At 42.2% G+C, this 7441-nt stretch overlaps 1 pseudogene; it reads left to right on the plus strand.

The window, feature by feature from the left end:
- Nucleotides 1-1531: 1531 nt before the first annotated feature.
- Nucleotides 1532-2371, plus strand: LOC142456321 (protein SET-like; annotated as a pseudogene).
- Nucleotides 2372-7441: the final 5070 nt, after the last annotated feature.

Here is a 7441-nt window from a genome sequence, read left to right on the forward strand (position 1 = left end):
GCTATGAACAAGTTGTTGGTTTTGCAAAAGCCTATCATGTGATCTTCAGCTTAATTTCTATTACCAAATCCATATTTTCCAACGACTGTTCTTTCCTCTTTGTATCGAACGTTTACATTCCAACCACCAATGCACCAAGATGCATTCCAATCAGTGCATCTTGATTCCCTGTTTGATCAATTTCAGTCTGAGGAAGTTGGTAGAATTCTTAAGTTTCTTCATCACTAACTTTTGTGGTTGGTGCATAAATCTGATGGTATTGATTGGATTTACCTGGAGACAGATAGAATCCTATCACAGAGAGCATTGTACTTCATGATGGATTTAACAAGATCCTTTCTGACAAAGAATGCCATACCATTCCTCTTGATTGTGTTATTCCTGTCACAGTAGATCACATGATTTTCAAATTCAAAATGGCCAATACCAGTCCATTTCAGCTCATTAATGTCTAGGGTATTGCTCTTTATGAATTTCATTTCATTTTTGACCATTTCCATTTCCCTAAATTCCTACTTCACACATCCCTGATCAGTAGAAGATTTTGGCATCTGTTGCTCCTCACCTTGAGTTGTACCCTATCAGCAAACGAAGATCCCATAGGCTCCACCCCCACAGACTTTACCAGATTCACATCACCATGGTCTACACCCCAAGAAATCAGCTCTTCTTCAATCACATTTTGCTTGTCCTCAAGACCTGAGGGGCCCATAGTCTGGCACTATCTCTGATAGTATGCTGCTTCCTTTGTTCAAGCCAGCAGTTCTTAACCTGTGAGTCACGACCCCTTTGGGGGGGTCGAACGTCTCTTTCACAGGGATCGCCTGACACCAACAGAAAACACATATTTCTGATGGTCTTAGGAACTGAGACACCGCTCCTCTATCCCTCTCCAGCTGGGTCTGCCCCCATGCAGATCCACCCACATACGAGTACCAGGCATGAAGACTTACCCATGCTACACCGTGCTTCAAGACAAAATTTCATTTATTTGTCATTAGAAATAAATATTTCACAATATATAATAACATATTGTTTTGTGATTAACCACTATTCTTTAATTATGTTCAATTTGTAGCAATGAAAATACATCCTGAATATCAGATATTTACATTATGATTCATAATAGTAGCAAAATGACAGTATGAAGTAGCAACAAAACAATTTTATGGTTGGGGGTCACCACAATATGAGGAACTGTATTAAAGGGTCCTGGCATTGGGAAGTTTGAGAATCACTGGTTTAAGCTTTCAGTATCTGACAATGCTTCAATGTTATGCATAGAATTTCAGCGGCTTCTTCCACCGAAGTGGAGACTTCTTCCTTGTCTGTTCTTAGTCTGGAAACTTCAGAAACCTGTTCACGTTGGGTGACCCTCCTGGCATTTGAAATACCAATGACGTAGCTTTTAGAATCACAGCAAACATCAACAAACTGACAGACAAGTGTTGGCAATTTTGTGGCAGTTTCCACGGGAGGCCAGCGGCTCTTTGGCACGTTCCTTGGGCTCTGCTGGCAGACAGCAAGCAGCATGGCCCCTAACCGCCAGTCTTCAAGCCTGCCGCAAATGAAGAAGCCTAAGGTGCAGGAGACCCCGGCCCCCCCCCCAAGGAAGAAAAAGAACAGCTGGAAGCAATTGAACATATTGATGAGGTACAAAATGAAATAGACAGACTTAATGAACAAGCCAGTGAGGAGATTTTGAAAGCAGAACAGAAATATAACAAACTCTGCCAACCATTCTTTCAGAAGAGGTCAGAATTGATCGCCAAAATCCCAAATTTTGGGGTAACAACATTTGTCAACCATGCGCATGTGTCTGCATTGCTTGAGGATGAAGAGGCTCTGCATTATTTGACCAGAGCTGAAGTGACAGAATTTGAAGATATTAAATCAGGTTACAAAATAGATTTTTATTTTGATGAAAATCCTTACTTTGAAAATAAAGTTCTCTCCAAAGAATTTCATCTGAATGATAGTGGTGATCCATCTTCAAAATCAACTGAAATCAAATGGAAATCTGGAAAGGACTTGACGAAACATTCCAGTCAAACACAGAACAAAGCTAGCAGGAAGGGGCAGCATGACGGACCTGAGAGTGTCTTTACCTGGTTTACCGACCAGTCTGATGCCGGCGCCGATGAATTAGGAGAGGTCATCAAAGATGATATCTGGCCAAATCCATTACAGCACTATTTGGTTCCTGATATGGATGATGAGGAAAGTGAAGGTGAAGAAGATGAAGAAGAAGAAGAAGAAGAAGAAGGGTTTAGAAGATATTGATGAAGAAGGGGATGAAGACGAAGGGGAAGAAGATGAAGATGATGACAAGGGAGAGGAAGGAGAGGAGGATGGAGGAGAGGATGACTAACAGAACACTAATGGATTCCAACCTTTTTAATTTTCTTCAATCCCTGGGAGCAAGTTGCAGTCTTTTTTTGTTTTTGTTTTCTTCCTCTTGTGCTCAATCACCCTGTTCTTGAGGTCTCTTTTTTCTACACCATGGTTCTCAACTTATTTGGGGGTGGAGGGAATAATGCCTTGTGCAGAATACAGTGGAAAAGAACCTCTACCCCCTTGTGTTCAAATTAATTTTTGTCCCTTCCTGTCTCAACAAAAACTATGGAATCAACACACCACCGTGCTCTGTGGGAAAACAAAACCCTCTGCTCCCTTGGCCCTGCTGGCAGCTGGAGGGTGCTCGGCCCCTGTAGCTTCTTTCCTCCTTCCTCTGTACATTGGGCTCAGAGATTACACTGTGTCTCTATGTGAATATGGACAGTTAGCATTTACCAACATATATCTGTCTACTTCTCTTGTTTAAAAAAAAAGGAAAAACAACTTTAAAAAAGGGGGTTATAGAAGGTCAGCAAAGGGTGGGTTTGAGATGTTTGGGTGGGTTAAGTGGCATTTTGAAAACATGGGCTTCTCCTTTGGCATGCTTAATTGTGATGTTTAACGGATAGCCTTGCAGTTTAAGATGACACTTTTAAAATAAAATGCTCTCCTAATGATGACTTGAGCCCTGCCACTCGATGGGAGAATCAGTAGACCCTGTAGGATCTTCTTTGGAATTGACATTCTCTATTGTAATTTTGTTCCTGTTTATTTAAAATTTTTCTTTTGTTTCACTGGAAAGGAAAGATGCTGTCTTTAACGTTAAAAGTGTACAAGTTGCTTTGTTACAATAAAACTAAATGTGTACACAAAATTTTTTTTGTAAAAGTGGGAAATTAAGCAATACTTTGGGAATCTACTTGAAATTAAAAAAAATTCACTGGTCAATGTTATTTTTTTAATATTTATTTTCTGTTACCATTAATTCCTTTAAAATGAGATGATTTTGCAATTTCAACAAAATGCAAAATTTTGAAGTGTTTTAACTGTCTTTTATAGTATTTTTATATTTTTTCGAATGTGTATGTAATATGTATAAATATTTATAATATGCATAGGTTTAAATTATTTTATTTTTTAAATTATTTTTTGTTTGTTTGTTTAAAGGTTTCGGTCGCCTTTATTGTTACGAGGTAGGGCCCTGAGTGGGGCCTTGCAAGCTGATGCATGTGGTCCTCCAGGGATCACGGGGTGGTCACGGTTGCAGACATGATCGCCACAACGGAAGGACACGGTCCAGGAATGCAGGAAACATGATCAGACAGGTTGGGGTCAGGGCCGGCCCCTCACTCCTGCTTCTTGAAGTTCTACAGGTGCGACAGGACACAGCTGGACCGCAGGAAGAAACACAGGAAGAAGGAAGGTGAGCGCAAGGACGCATTCCATGGTCTGGAGATGCTCCGCGCGGAGTGGACCTGGGCGCGCAGCACCCGGGGCCACCAGGCCGAGCCCGCCAGCTATCAACCCGGCTCAAGGTCCGGGAGTTTTAAATTGTATAATTGTGTTTTAATTATGTTTATAATAAATTGACTCCTCTAAAACAAATTCCATTGGAAATCTTCTAGGTTCATAGAAAAGTTCCACTTAAACCCTCTAGGTAGTAGAGCTTTTAAAAGTGTACTTTTTCTTTAATTATTTTTGACAGTAATATTAACTCTTTTTCAACATTCATTTTATGAACTTATTTTTTATAATCTTACACTTTGGACAAAAACAAACTGAAATGTAAAATATTACTAGTTTTAATAGGATATATGGAATTCAAGAAAAGGTAAGTGATGTTATATAGGTAAATTAAATGTATTCATTAATTAAAAAGAAAACAAAAACGGGTCTCTATTTAGCTGTAAAGCCTAAAGTCAAAAGAAGAGTTTTGCCTCTTCCTCAAATGTGTTTTTCCCTTATGTCCCCAGCTTTATTACTCATGGAAAACATCTCCCAATCGGTATCTTCCCTCATGTGTCTCTAAGGATAGATCGACTCCCTTTCTTTAGAAAAGATCCGGTATTCTGCTGCAACGGTGTTGACCCCCGAGGCGCCTCAAACTAACACACACTGGTTCCTCCGAGAGCCCAATGTGGGGTCATTGATAGCTGCCATGGGCTGGCCTTGGCCCTTGACACCGCCATACACAACAGGGCTGAAGGCAGCAGCGCCTGCTCTGTTCCCATCATGGGTTTTGGAGTGGACCACACACAGGGTTTTTATCGGCTGCTCGTTAGAGGTGGATCACGAGACCTTTCTTCCTAATCAGACTGGGTAAACTCCATTTAAACCTGTTCAGTATGATAGCTTCGCTAACAGATGGGAAACGGATGCACTTAAGGTATTTTGACCGGAAATCAAACTTACGTTTCCTGCACGGAAGATGAGAATTCTACCACCGCCCTCACTGTTACCCCGAAACCAACCAAGCAAACAAACCTACTGGGAACGAGTTGATTCCAATCATACAGGAACCCTGCAGAGTAGTGGTTCTCAGCCTTCCTACTGCCGCGACCCTGTCATACAGTTCCTCAGGGTGTGCTGACCCCCAACCATAACATTATGTTCGTTGCTACTTCATCACTGTCATTTTGCTACTATTATGACTAGGCAGGGTGTATTTTCATTGTTACAAATTGAACATATTTAAACATAATTAAAGCATAGTGATTAATCACAAAATGAAATTCCATATTGTGAAATGTTTTATGTGTTTTCCCATAGCGACCCTGTGAAAGCATTATTCAACCCCCCCAAAGGGGTCACGACCCACAGGTTGAGAACCACTGCTGTAGAGGGTTCTCCATCTTTATGGAGATTCCATTTTTACTGGAACAGATGGTCTCTTCTTTCTCCTGAGGATTGATCGTTGGGTTTGAATAACTGACCGTGTAGTTAGTAATCTAACACCCAACACTGGTACTAAAGCTCCTTCAATATGTTGCTAGCTGTGGTGGAGTGAGATTTCTCAATATGCTTCTTCTACTCAAGCCTTGTGGCTCCCCCCGGGTTGATGGGGTGGGACTCTGTGCGTAGGGGGTGTGTGGCACTGGCGGAGAGGACTGGTCAGTGTTTACTGCCATCCCCCTGGCTGTAAGGAGGAGCCTTCTTTGAAGCAGCAACAGAGAGACAAAGCCTGAAGACCTTGGAAGAGCGCCCTCAAGATCCCTGTCTGAAGAGGTGGAGGCTGCTGAGACCAGATGCATCCAGACTGTGGTACAGAGACTCCCAGGAGCAACGCGGAGCTCCTTACCAGTTCCAAGCTACGGAACTGTGGGACCGAGTGACAAGTGGGCTGACTTCCTGGAAAAGAAGGCAAAGGCCAAGAGACCATGTGACCGAGACACTGAGAATGGAGAGAGACTTGGCTGTTGGCTGAGAAGACCAGTGACTATATCCTTACTGTTTGCCAATCCTGATTTGTAGTAACCCCTTATTGGTGAGTATTGCCTGTGAGCTCCGTGTAGGAACTACTGAACCCAGCAGAGATGTAGGGAAGATTCACTGGAGTAGGGAATGCAGGATGCACCAGAGAGGCTTGGCTGACCCCTTCCTTGCGGCAATCGGATATGCCTGCCTCCATACCTGTACCACCCTAGCTGCCAATAAAATAATACGTTCTCGGTTGAGCTTACAATATCTCCATATAAGGTTAATTCTGTTTTCAAATTAAAGTTTAAAAATCTCTAAGTAAGAGCTTTAATTTAATTTCTTGGGCTATAGCATTACTTTGGTTTTTGTTTTTTTTTATCTTTTCCACTTTCTTGAATTAGGCATTAAAAATTTTGGTCACAAACCACATTCTTTTGCAACGTTTAATGTACTATGTTTTATGCGTTTGATTAAGTAGCCTTGGTAGCGTCGTGGTTAAGAGCTAAGCTGCTAGTCAAAAGGTCAACAGTTCGAACCTCCCTGTGGGGAAAAGATGCAGCAGTCTGCTTCTGTAATGCTTACAGCCTTGGACACCCTATAGATAGGGCAGCTCTGCTCTGTCCCGGAGGGTCTCTAGGAGTCCTTCCTAATCACTGGTAACAAGTTTGGATGTCGGTTGTGTGTGGTTGTTCCGTGCATCAAGCCAGCTGCAACTCATAGCAATCCTGTGCACCACCGAAGGAAATACTGCCTGATCCTGTGCCACCTTCAAAAGTGTTGTCATATTTGAGCCCATTGCTGCAGCCACCAAGTCATTCTGTCTTGCTGAGAGGCTTCCTCTTTTTAACTATCCTTCTACTCTACCAAGCATGATGACCTTTTCCCAGTGACTAGTCTCTCCTGATATCGTGGCCAGAGTACATGAGGCAAAGCCTTGCCACGCTTGCTTCTGAGGAGCATTCTGGCTGTACTTCTTCCAAGGCAGCGTTGTTGATTCTTTTGGCAGTCCATGGTACTTCCAATATTCTTCACCAACACGGATCCTTCTGTAGCCTTCCCTACTCAATGTCCAACTTTCACATGCATATGAGACCATTAAAAATAGCAAGGCTTGGGCCGGTGCACCTTGGTCCTCAAAGTCACCTCTCTGCTCTTCAATACGCTAAAGAGGTCTTGTACCCACTGCAATGGGTCATTTGAATTTTTCGCCATGATTGTCTACTTACAGTCAAGACTGTAGATCAGTGTTTCCCAAAGTGGGCCAGACCGCCCCCTGGGGGGGGGACAATCAGGGGGACAGCAAAAACAGATACCTACACTTTACTCTCGATTGTGGGCTACAGTCTAAAAGTTTTTAATTGCCAGGGATGCTGAGTAATTTTCTCTTTTTTTCCTGGAAAGAGAAAGGGGGAGAAAATGAAATGTTTGGGAAGCTAAGATATAGATTAAGATTAAAAATAAGTAAAACAAAAATAGCCCTATGGTTCAGAAGGAAGAAAAAGCTACATATAAGGTTCACTCTTTCTCTTTTAAAATAATCATTTTATTGGGGGCTCTTACAGCTTTTAAAACCATTCATCCATTGTGTCAAGCACATTTGTACATTTGTTGTCATTCTTCTCAAAACATTTTCCTTCTACTTGAGTCCTTGGTATCGGCTCCTCATTTCCCCCCCTCCCTCATGAAC

Source organism: Tenrec ecaudatus, chromosome 9 (genome assembly GCF_050624435.1).
Source record: "Tenrec ecaudatus isolate mTenEca1 chromosome 9, mTenEca1.hap1, whole genome shotgun sequence".
Classification (NCBI taxonomy): Eukaryota; Metazoa; Chordata; class Mammalia; order Afrosoricida; family Tenrecidae; genus Tenrec; species Tenrec ecaudatus.